Consider the following 13,155-nt stretch of genomic DNA (forward strand, 5'->3'; position numbering starts at 1 on the left):
TGACAGTCACTTGATCATCAAGCTCTTCTTGAATCAATTATTCACCGGTAAACCTCAATAATGAGCGATGCATCCAGGATAATATTGTCTGATACAAATACAATATAGCACTACAATATTTGCCCGCTCATACAAACTCAACATCAGGGTTTCAGAGAAAGAATTAACCATACAGCACGCAAAACAAAACGAGAACAGTGGGAAAAAAAGTCGGGACAACAGCAGCTTCTGGTACGTTTTGGAGTGAATGATGGAGTTTCTTCATAGGCGGAAATCGGAGAAGGTGCAGTTAAGGCAATTGATTCTCAAACAATTTCGTGCATGATGTGCGGACATATATAATAAACCGGCCTGATATAAAATCAATTCTTTGTATGATGCGCCAGACATACAAAATAAAACGCCCAAAATTCAAATCAATTCAAAATTGGGCACACCTGAACCCGGCATTGCCCAACCGGATGGATGGCGGTGCCACCGGTGTGCATGCTTTGGTGTAAAAAACCGTCGCATATGTGAAATATTGGGTTGCACCATTCAAAAATGTGTTAGCTCAAAGGGACACTCTTAGATCTTGAAAATCCTGGTAATACGGAACGGCAACATGTTTAGTTTTCCCTATGTGTAACTAAAGATTTCATTCACAAATAGTAGAAACGAACCAGCATCTTTAGTGATCCTTTAGTCCGATTATCCATTTCCACCGAGATCGTATACAAAACAATAATAAAATTCATTTTCTTCAATGAATTCCCTAGTTGAACCAATTTCTAGGCGTCGGAACCAAACACGCTGTATATGCAATACCAACTCAAGTAAATACGGGAGAAAACTCCTTCCGAAGAAAATACAGGAGAAAAAGTAAGGACGCAAACAAAACTTACAGCACCGCTAACTTCCTAAATCTATCCCCAAAAGAAACTACAAAGAAATGGTTTTCCAAGCTTTTTGAAAGGCTCTCTATGACTCTTCTTAAAGTGTGATTCAACTGATTTCATCTTAAACTTAATGACACAGCAAGCATAACACTACCACCTCTAGAAGAGAGACCCTATTATTTATATGATCTCTTCGTTTTTTTCTTTCGGGGTAACGATTGTCCAGAGGAAAATAAATGTGTCGCCGAAAGAAGTTCTGCACCAACAACGATGATATCTATTAATTAGAAGTGGAAGCGGATCACTGAGACATGACCAAGTTTGTTAGCGGGCAGACCGATGATTTCGGAAAAGAATTCCCTCCATATTTACAATTTTCAAGATCAACTTTCAGAGACTTGGCAATTAAAAAGTTTTCACCAGAAATTCGGGATTCACAGTTCACATGGCTGATGTTCCTGCTAATATGAATAGATGGTTGCTGCAACAGCTGCTTCGAGTCTGTAGGACCTTCATGTCTCCTGCTACACAATCTCTCTCTACTACGCCGTTTCTTGCTTGAGGAGTTCCATTTTAGCTGCACTAAACCATCTGTCACCGACTTCAGCTTCAAGTTGGCCTCCGCAGATGTCACCTTTTCATCCGCAGGAGGCTCTGAACTAGGGAGGGACCATGAGGCTTTCTCATTCTTTTGTGCAATAACACAATGGTGACTGTTGTCAGAAATTGTGACATGGTTTGGATCACAATCGACCCGACAACTGAATATCTTTGCAAGTTGTTTTGTCTTTTCTAGGTCAGATAAAATTGACCGAGCAAGATCTGGCCTCTCCTTAATCCAAGTCCACTTGTTGCACAGCCAATCTTGAGACCGTCTCAAACCCCGAATACAGAAGATTGACAAACGCGCCTCCCCTGCAAGAAATGGTGATGTCAGACATTTATTTGAGTAACATAAACACAATTTGCCAACAGAAAGTACAACTACATATGTAAAGCGAAGGAGTTCCTTTCTGTGAAGTGGACATCAATATATAGACAAACGATCACTAAGCAAACAAGACAAACAATGCCTCATCTCCAGGAGATTCATGAAAAAGTAAAGGCATAATAAGGATTTTTCACACCACTAGTGTGCTTCTATGGTCATGCATTCAAGTGCAATCTGGTTTGGTCCTAGAATGCTATTCCAACATTTAAGGAACATAATGAATGAACACAATTTTTACGAGAATCGACTTCAAATGATTCATTTCTTTTATGTAGACAAACGATCACTAAACAAACAAGAGAAACAATACCTCATTTCCAGGAGATTCATGAAAAAGTAAAGGCTTAATAAGAATTTTTTTATTCTTTAATGGTCATGTATTCAAGTGCAATCTGGTTTGGTCCTACAATGCTATTACAACTCTTTAAGAAACATAATGAATGAGCACAGTTTTAATGAGAATCGACTTCAAATGATCCATTTTTTTAAAAGAGGAGCTGATCGCTGATTCTGCATATGAATGTTTTGCGATGAAATGATGGTAGCTGGGTAAACAACAAATGATTCATCTCTTTAAAAGAAGACGGCTGATTGCACGCATGAATATTTTGCGATGAAATGATGGTAGCTGGTAAACAACAGCTTAGCTTGATGCTGAAATGGTAGCATGTGAAATCAGCATACTCCAATGAGTACCGTAGGTCCGTAGAATGAGGTTTTAAGATTGAGGCAGGGAAAGTCATAAGGACTCGAGATCAGTGCCACCGAGAGACTAGCAACATGACTAAAGGAAATTTGCAGCAGTAGTAAGATTCAAACACATCATTACCACTTGAAGGAAATTTGCATTGAAAAATAATCTTCATACCTGGAAAATATACATGAACTCTTTCATCAGATTCATTTTGAATTACAATACCTTCCCACCACCCATCATGCCACCATGCATCCACAGAGGCGCCAACCTTGATAGGGCCCAATGAAATGTTAGTTGATGGCCGAGGACGAACAGTTCCTCTTCCATGCAGACGACATTCCAACTTATCAGGGACCGCAGTCCTAGATGCTGAAACCCATTCCTGAAATATACAATCAGAAATACACAATCATGACAGTTAAATCCATATTCAACAAACAACAAGGCTTGGAAGTGCAATCATACATCCACCATAATTTATTTGACTCGAAAGTGTAGAACAGTAGAACTGCCCCTTCGACTTTCTTTAATAAAAGGATTGAGTTACAGCACGAAAACCAATTCCAGAAACACAACAAACAAAGGGGCAGTAAAAACAAGCACTGATGTTTAGGCATTACCTCTAAACTGTTGGCTTCATCAATTGCATCTTTAACATCTTGATAACGCACCTTCACTTTATCTTTATTACTCTTGAGAACAACACCTCCGTACCAACAACCCCTAATTCCACTATCCTGGGACAGCACCTCAACATGACAACCCACAGAAATATATGAACCAGGTGTTAGCTTGTCCATGCCAACTACTGATGCACTAGGAGCGGAGTTTACTTCTTTATGACCACTGGCCTCAGCACAACAGCTGCTATCAACTAAACAGTTACAGCACTTTTTGACATCCACATAACCTAATTCTTTTGCCACTTTATCATCAACCAAATGCAGGTCCTCGCTGCTCTTCGACCTGCGGAGCTTTTTCCTTGGCCTAGTTCAAACAATGACCTGGAAGATCAGGAATCAAATCCATATGATCTGATAACCTGTTAAGGTATCTGACTGCATCTTGTTCCCAGTAGCCTTGGACTTGGGAAATATCAGAAGTTGTGATATCTTCATTGTGAAACTGCCTGTGACACATGAACGGTTCCCACTGCGTATCTGTTGCTTGATTCTGAAATTTCTCAAAATGCTGGGGACTGAGGACCGTTGCCAAACCATCAATGCATTCAACGCTGAGATCTTGAAGACAAAGAGAAAAAAATCTCTCTATCATTATAATAAGGAGGTAAAACAATACCAACCTCATCAATTTTGTGAAACCATCGTACCACAACCATCTTGTTGCTTCTGGAATCCTCGTAAAGATCCTCTAAGTACGCAACGAGTCTCTTATTCTCTTCAGCTAAAACATATACAAAGTCGTGGACCTGGAATCAAACAACAATACAATGTCATAAAACAAGAAGTGTTTTACTCCCATGGATAACACAAGGACAACTAAGAATGGTCCAAAAGGAGTCATGATTGTGACACTCACTGAAACTGTAATTCCATTGCGGCAAAATGACATGTAATGTCTACGCCGTTTGCGGCAAGTCCACGAAGATCCCAACCATGAAAACCTCTTACAATGTTGCTCCCTTGTCTGAAATTCCTGGGTAATGTTAAAAAAAAGAAAAAAGACAGATATTGGAACAATTAGCATGCATCGTAAATCAGATGATAAACACCTTACAAGCAACTTATCAAAATGCAGTAATTATCCACCAACCTTTGAAGCATGGACTTTTGAATTTAAAGCACCGCCATCGGACAAAGAATCACCAACTACTTGGGAAGCTGCATTACAAGATACAGACAAGTAATATTAGCAACTCCTAATTCCCCAATAAAAAACGTTTGCTTTCATACACTTGAAATATCATGTACTCGAAGAAAATAAATAATAACACTCCCAATAGATACACAATCATAAGGCCAATCGGGCATCTATCACTAACAAAAACAACAGTAAAATAGATTTTATAACTTCGATAATTTTTGGGGAGATATAAGTGAATAGAATTGGTTTAAGAAGATAAAGCATATTAACCTTGAAGTAGCAGTTAACTAGTTTCAGACTTTCAACCAGCTGCAATAAGTGGCTTATTATTGCCTGCAGCCCAGCACGTAGTTAGTTTCTAATTTGAAAATGTAAAGTGTAGAGAGGGAAGCGAGATTCTGCTTTCACTGAATGCAAGAATATAAGAGCACACGTCTAAACCAGTCGTATATAACAACAATATATCAAGTAAAACATATACGGGATCTTAAGATGCCAAAGCATTTCAAATCAGACTTTCAAATTTAAAATACAATTAATATATAACATCTAATACCAAGTCTCAATATGGAGCCAATGGTATTTTTGCAGCATAGGAACAAACACAAGATGCCTTTTTATAGTAATTCATAGTAACGGAAGCCTAGGATCTATGTATGTGAACAACGTTGACCAAACATGTATTCACCCCACCATTCTATATCCAAAGGCCAAAGCCAAAACCCAACAATCTGTTCAATTAGTGCCAATTGCACATGGTTTTGAGTCTATTAACTCTAGCAGGATTACGTCTTTTACAACAAAATATCACAATTAACACCATCTATATCCCTTTATTATTTGATACATACATTTACAGGGATTTGAATAAGGAATAACTCCTGAGGCATACTTTTTAAGTTGAAATCCTTGCCCCAAGTAAGACTAAAGGCATATCTCTCCAATTTTCAAGAGAATTAAACAGACCATTTTCAAAATGAATACAACTAATAATTGAATGATATGATTTTCTGAGGGGCGATGGCAACGTTAGTTCAAACAGATTAAGAGTATCACCTTAAGCAAATTTAAATAAAAATCACAACAACAACAACAAAAGATCAATCTTTAACATGAAATTTGATTCCACTCAGCCCACTGATGAGAAATTTTTAAGCTTTTAGAGGAGGTAAAGAATTATGTAGAAACAATCAACGTGACATAACACAGAAAGAAATAGATAGCTATTGAATATGGAGATGATAAGGCCACCCAATATGATAATAGGCAAACCCTAATTTACCTCATCTCTAAATTGCACAAATAAAAAGTTGTAGAGCAAACCAAAAACGAGAGATCAAAAATTTCATGCACGGTAAAATGAAAAATAAAGAGATAGAAATGAATAAAAATGGTACCTGAAACAATTGAAGAAAGCCAATCTAGAACCTCTCTTCGTGATTTTAACTTGAGAAGCGGTGGGTTTGATAGAGCAATCGTATAAAACATGTGTCTTATGGTTTTTTCTTTCCCAATCACAGCAAGATCTCTAACTAATCCTTCTTTCCTCTTCAAAAAATAGTGAACTTCTCTTTTTCCTTTTTCATTTGAGATCAAAATCTCTTCCCAATCAACATACACCATCCTTGAAGAATCTAATGTTGTTTTCGATGATCATAAAACCGTTAAAGAAAAAAAGAAAAGGAAACTGCCTATGGGTGAAGAAGAATTCTCTGTAATACTATATTGGATAGATTATAGGTTCTGAAGGAAAGAAGAAGTTTGAATGGAAGAATTTATGAACCGGTCTCTATTCGATTTTAAATAGAGGGAGAGATTGGGTACCTTGTAAGTTGGGGAGAAATCGACGGCACAAACCTCGTCAACTTTATAATAGCATGACTATGTCATGGCTGTGTGTGGGAGACTGGGAGTCAAAGTGTGTCAGTAAGATGTAACCGTGCTAACATCACGTGCAAGTGTCGGTCTGTGCTTAGAATGTCTGAGAATATAAACCCAAGTCCGAGTCCTGTAATTTGAATCTTTCTTTATATCAATTCATTGATCGAATCGTTCACAGTAAACATGTACAGGGGTTAGTCCTCGAGTGATTTCGGGGGAGTTGAGTGTATTTTAAATCTCAGGGATTTTGAGAGAGTGTAGGGAGTTTGAGAGAGTTTTGTGTTTTTGAGTTCAGGGAGTTTGGGGGAGTGTAGGGAGTTTGAGAGAGTTTATTAGAGAGAGTTTGGGGGAGTTTGAGAGAGTTCACTCCTAACTCATTCTCTTTTAAGAAACAATAAACCCTTATTTGCAAATAACATTGATCTTTAATTAAAAGAAAAAAATAAATGAAAATGATCATATCTATGTATCAATAGTATGTTATTTTGTGCAACGAGATAATTTTTTCCCTTCAATTTAACGGTCTCCATACAATTCTAACTCCCTTTGTTCACGAACATCCACTAGTGTCTTTCTTCTTCTCAAGTGTAGCTTCTACCAACAGTTCCAATAATTTCTCAGTCTCTCGAGTTGTCCATTGTTTGTAATTCGTAGTCACTTCCGTTTCCGGTTCCGTATTCTTATTCTTCCTAACATTCTTTTTCTTCTTGTTGTTTTCAGCAGGTTGGCTGGATTTTTCCATTCTATGGTGTGACATGCTAGCTACATTAGTACTTAGACTAATACTAGAACTTAACAAAGCAAGGATAGTAATAACACCAAACAGTCTAATGTAAACATGATAAAAAAATGTGATACTAGATTACACAATACTAACACGCACAGCTACTTAGCCAAATTGTTAATCAAAGAAAATCCCTTAGCAACTCCTTGCAACAAAAGCACCGTATGAATTGGCTAAAACACGCCAATACGGAATGGAGTACGCCACTGTATTGAACTTTGGCATATAGAATAGAAGAGAAGTATGTGTCTAAATAAGATGACTTAACAAGTGATAGTGATTCTCAATGACACCCATGCAAAGTAGCAAGCCAATTAATGCATGATGACATAACAAATTATGAAGATAGCTGTAAAGGAATTCTGTTTCACCGAAACACAGTTTCAGATTGTCCAATCTTTGCAGTACTAATACTTACCTGATCTTCTTTAAATTTTTATGGTACACTTACAACTCAATATTCCATAACACACTCAAAAATCATAGCATTCCAACGGTTCATTAAAAATATACATTACTCAGAACCCGACTACTTTCAATACGTGCATACAGAATTCAGTTCCGGATTTCTCACACTTTGGTGTACCTAAAGTGATCAGAACTTCATGAAATTTCTACAGTAGGTAACCTTCATATATACAAACATCATACTAAAATTTCAGCTTTGTCCGATAAGCGGAGAATGAGATAAATAGGAATCAGTCCCCTATTCGGGATTTAAACTCAGCAGACCATAGTCATATATTGTGCAAGCTTTGCAGTAGCAAACGTAACCTGATCCGCGTGAAAATTTTACTGTACTTCTATAACAAGGTAAACTACGACATACTCAAATTTCATAATATTCCAACGGTTGAATTTAAAGATATCATTATAATCAAATCATGCAATTTCTTACCAAGATCTTTTGAACCACAAATTAGGATTTTGACAGAGAGAGAGAGAGTACCCACAAAAAAAAACTATACACACAATCAAAATAAACAATCATGGAGATCAAAGATATGAAAAACAATCAAAATAGTACACAAATCAAACTATTATAAACAATCATGGAGATCAAAGAAGAAAAAAAACATACCTGGAAAAAAACTTTTCCTCTTCTTTCTCCTATGGTTTTCTACGCACCAAACTCCTTCCCAAATCTCTACTCTTTTGAGAGATTTGTTGTGAGACCAAAATACACTAAAAACTCCTTCGAACTCCCCAAAGCAACCAACTCCCTAGTATTGTAGGGTTTTATGACTAATAGGGAGTTCAAGAGATTTTTTTAAACTCCCCAGCGACTAACAGGTGTTTTCTAGAGAGTTTAGGAGACTCCTCTAAACTCCCCCACGACTAACGGAGATTTGGAGAGACTCCCTCAAACTCTCTCAGGACTAACAGGAGAAAACCTAAATACATTAAAATCTCTCGAACTCTCCCACGACTAACCCCCTGGTAGATTCACAAATCTAACATGGTATCAGTCCTGAGAAATCAATTTCTCAGGGTATCGATCTTATCTTCCGTTGACTAAATCTTAAATTGTTTACCAATTTCTTCTGCTGCTACTGCTGTCCTTCAACATCTTCAGTTAGGGTTTATGAAGTTTGATTGGATTCAAGGAGTATGTATGGAGAGTTGCTACTGGTGATTTCTTAGTGTGAGGGTTGTATTTGATCCTTATGCTTACTGCAACGTCGTCAATTAGGATTAAGCATGTATTTTGAATCTAAAATTCAGTTTTAGGGTTTTGAGCTCTTGGTTATTTCAATTTCTTGTTTGGTGTTTGGATTGAAATCTCTTACCTCATCAACTATCATCTGAATCTCTGCTGGTAATCTCCAATTTCATGTTTAGATTACTTTAGATTTAATCTCATGTGTTCAATTTCTACATCACTTTCTCGACTACATCCAGTTTCATCTTCAACTTCCTTATACATCATAATTAGCTTATTTTTGCATCTAATTCTTTCATCAAGATCTGCTATTCTTGATTCCTGATGCCGAGAGAGTCTGAGCGTGTTCTAGTCCAGCTACACCAAGGTCTAGTTAGGGCGAAAACTTAAAGTCGTTCTACTGATTGGATTCAGGAGAAGGTTGAGAAGTTGTTGGTCTCAATCCTTATCTCAAAGCAGTCCTCACTAATGCATTGAAAAATCTTGCGATTTTAATGGTGTTTCTGCAATTGGACTTCGAATTGGAGTTGGTGAGTTACATTAAGTACAAATTGATGTTCTTCTTGATGAGTCTACATTCAATTCTGATGTAGCCTGTTTTAGTTATCTTTACTGTTGTTCTACTTTTCATGCTCTTCTAATAATTCAGTTGAAGTTCCTCTTCAATGGTGCTGCTTTTTACTTCATTATACAAGTTTTGCTTTGAGTGAATAATTCATGGTACTTTAATAAGTACTAGTATGTCAGAATAATGCACGATAATTGCTTCAACTGCTCTCTCATGGCTTGGGTGTGTGCAAGCTGGTGGTGTTCATAATATACTTCTCTTATAAATGTTTTTTGCAAGATCTACTACTCTCTTATGTCATTGGTATTTGCAAGAGTCGAAAAACAATATGCTGGGTGTGACTGAAGTTTCCAAGATCTTACTCTGACTTTCATTATCTACAAACACAATTTTTGTTCTATCTACTACTACAGCAGCTACCGCCATCAGATGTGTGTTCTACTTATTACATTTGGCTTCCCGTTGGTTTCTCACTTCCTATGTTTCTGCACCAACAACTCCAGATGCTTCCAGTATAGACAGGAAGGTTCAGTTCTTGTGTTGATTTGTGTTTGTTTGGTGAAGTTCGAGAGTTTACACTATTAGCTGCTTCCACTTGCTATTTTTCTATACATGCCTATGTATGACAATAGATAGCATACGGTGTTCTAGAGTATTATACAACTGAAGTTAAAGTTCATGTGTTGGTTGTCAATGTCACTGATTGCTGGTCTTCAACAACACCTACTAGTTGCACAATGATTTGTTTTGTTGTTGCTTTACTTCTATATCTTACAACATCATCTGTCTAGGATACACCAGCTTAGGTTCCTTCCAATAGTGATATGGACTTATTGTTTGAAGTGAATGAACTGCATTTTGGGCATGGCATTGTATGTGGTGGTTTTGGTGTTAGAAGACAAGGCTTTGTTGATTTATTTCACAACATATGCCCTGCTATTCATGATGGTATTAATGTCTACTCATCCTACTACAGCAGTGCTTCCTACTGGCTTCATTTCGCAACATAAATTCCATTCAGGTATGAGCTCGGGTCCTGCATAAACTGCATGATATATTTTTATTCACCAATCTACTCAAATCAGCTCCTATGAATATTGTACACGCCTATTACACCTGCCTCTACAACCATTTGTCCATTTACTATCCTACAACATGACAAATATACTTGAAGTGCATCAAGGATTGTATTCTACTTCTGCAACAACTTGACATGTTATGCACATGCAACATTCTCAATTTAATGCAATAAATGAAATAATTCAATGATCTTAGTGCTTGCTGGGGACTGTGTGAAAGAAGATTGTTGTTTCTTTGCTGCTCATGTGTGTGTCGCTAAACATGACTTCTTCAACAACTGCTGCAATACTCTGTATGGATGCCTTCTCTTCACTGCGACTGTTTCCTACTGCAACATTTACTGCATCACCTATTTCCTGCTGTACCTTTTGTTTTTGCATCAATTTCACTTCCTAAGCATGACTATGTCATGACTGTGTGTGCGAGTCAAAGCGTGTGCAATCTCCAGTTGGCTACGCCTACTCGAGCTTGAGGGGAGGTAATAGCATGACTATGTCATGACTGTGTGGGAGTCAAAGTGTGTCAGTAAAATGTAACTGTGCTAACATCACGTGCAAGTGTCGGTCTGTGCTTAGAGTGTTTGAGAATATAAACCCAAGTCTGAGTCCTGTAAATTGAATCTTTTTTTATATTAATTCATTGATTAAATCGTTCACAGTAAACATGTAGATTCACATATCTAACACTTTAGATAACGGAGTTTCTTAGAACGTGCGTTTGAATCTCTTTTAGCTTTTTATCTTTGCATTCCCCGTCAAATATTATCCAGACAGACCTAGAGTTCTCCGCACGAGTCCAATTTGTGCACAGTGTAATCTCTCGTCCTTAATTAACCTGGTTTGGGCCTATCCAATATATTTGGGACCTATAACTACAGGACAAAAAGGGTCATTAAAAGGTAAAGAAAGGGTACCTCATTATCCAACTATTTTATATAATGGTTAATTTATCCCTGATTAATTAATGTTAATAGTGTGGTTAATCGATGTTTAGTGAAATTAAATTAGAAATCAACTAATCTTGATTCATCATTAATTAATTATTTATTTATTTAAAAAAAATCAAACCAGAATCGGTATATGTTCATGCTCTCATAGACCGATTTTGGGTTGATTTTTTCAATTCAGAAAAAAAAAACCAGAATCAGTATTTACACATGTACACAAAAGACCGATTATTGGAAAAAAATATTATTTAAATCATACTCGATATGAAGATGAGTATGATTTCATACTCATTTTGAGATCGAGTATGAAATCATATTCGTTTTGAAACTGTGTAAAATCATACTAATACTCGTTTTCAATTCGGGTATAACCAGGATCGGTTTACACGATACACACATAAAAACCGATTATTGACATTGCACAACAGGAATCGGTTTACAAATGTTCTCATGTAATCCGATTCTAACAAAAAAAAACAGAAAAATTGGGCATTTTTTCTTACAATAATCGGTTTACTCGATACACATTTAAAATCTGATTCTAGCATTATACATCAACAATCGGTTTTTATAAGTGCTAATGTAATCCGATTATGGGCTAAGCAGTTATGAATTCAAAGGGTACACAATCGGTTTTTGTGGACACACATGTAATCTGATTCTAACAAAAAATAGTTACAGAAAAACGGTTATCCCTACCGTAACTGAATCGGGTTATGTGGACATTAACATTGACCGATTATGGTTCAAATTTCTCGAACCAGAAAACATATTCAGGTACAATCGGTCTTTGTGGGCATGAACATAAACCGTTTATATTTGCAATCGGATCTCATGTACATTAACGTTAACCGATTCTAGTAAACCCGGAAAAATTTGATTTTAAAATTTTCATTTTTTGAGCGATTGCATGTTACTAAAACCTAGTTTAGAGGATTGGGTTGAGAAGAAGAGAAGAAGAATCAGTTGAAGTGGAGACGGAAATGAATTTGATTTTGATTTTAGATTTTAATTTTATGATTTTAGTTTTTAGTTTTATGATTAGGATTTGATGAGGATAAATTAGTAGTATTAACATTTGATAGAGGGTAAATTGGTAGTTTCATCTCTTGATAAACTTTTTTGTCATGTAGTCATAGGCCCCAAATAATGTTCCTAGGCACCAAACTAGCCAGGTTAATTAACATGTTACGAGGAATACAAAAATTTAGAGCGAAGAATTCGCTCCGATAAATCAGCATGACGTAAGCCTTCTTCTATGTCTTTGAAGTTGCTCTCAGGATCATGAAACTCAACCAAATTAGTTCTTTCATCTGCATAATCAATCATTACTCTCGTTTCTACTACTCTTATCATAATTTTTCATCCTATTGATTCCCTAGTTCAAACATTCACAGAAAGATACCCATACCGTAATATCACTAGATTTCAAAAGCAGAGAAAGGCAATCACGTCTAGTTTGATTACATTCATAAAAACCGAAAGAAAGCAAATTACAACTTCTACTATTCTGGTTACTAACCAGTTCCACTATAACTTTACTTTTTACGTTAACCAAAATCAAAGTTGTGTTACTAGAAGACATTGTGAAACTAAAAACACCTCCAGCATACCCTCTGAGATTTCCACTGCTGATCTTCCAACCTCTTCTTTACTGCAAACCAACCCCCAAAATCATCTGGAATCTCCCACTTCTACTACTATCACCTTTCAAGCTTTCAAAAAAAAAAACAAAAAAAAACAACCACATTATGTCAGAAATATAAACCCCTTTCTCCTTATATTTCTTCAGCAACACCAAGTATCATCAATACCGTCATAAGTTTTCACGATGATGCTCTAG

General features: G+C 36.6%; 1 pseudogene; it reads right to left on the bottom strand.

Moving 5' to 3' along the window:
• Positions 1–797: 797 nt before the first annotated feature.
• Positions 798–6,221, bottom strand: LOC113303059 (annotated as a pseudogene).
• Between the last annotated feature and the right edge of the window lie 6,934 nt (positions 6,222–13,155).

This window comes from Papaver somniferum, chromosome 8 (assembly GCF_003573695.1).
Source record: "Papaver somniferum cultivar HN1 chromosome 8, ASM357369v1, whole genome shotgun sequence".
Taxonomy (NCBI): Eukaryota; Viridiplantae; Streptophyta; class Magnoliopsida; order Ranunculales; family Papaveraceae; genus Papaver; species Papaver somniferum.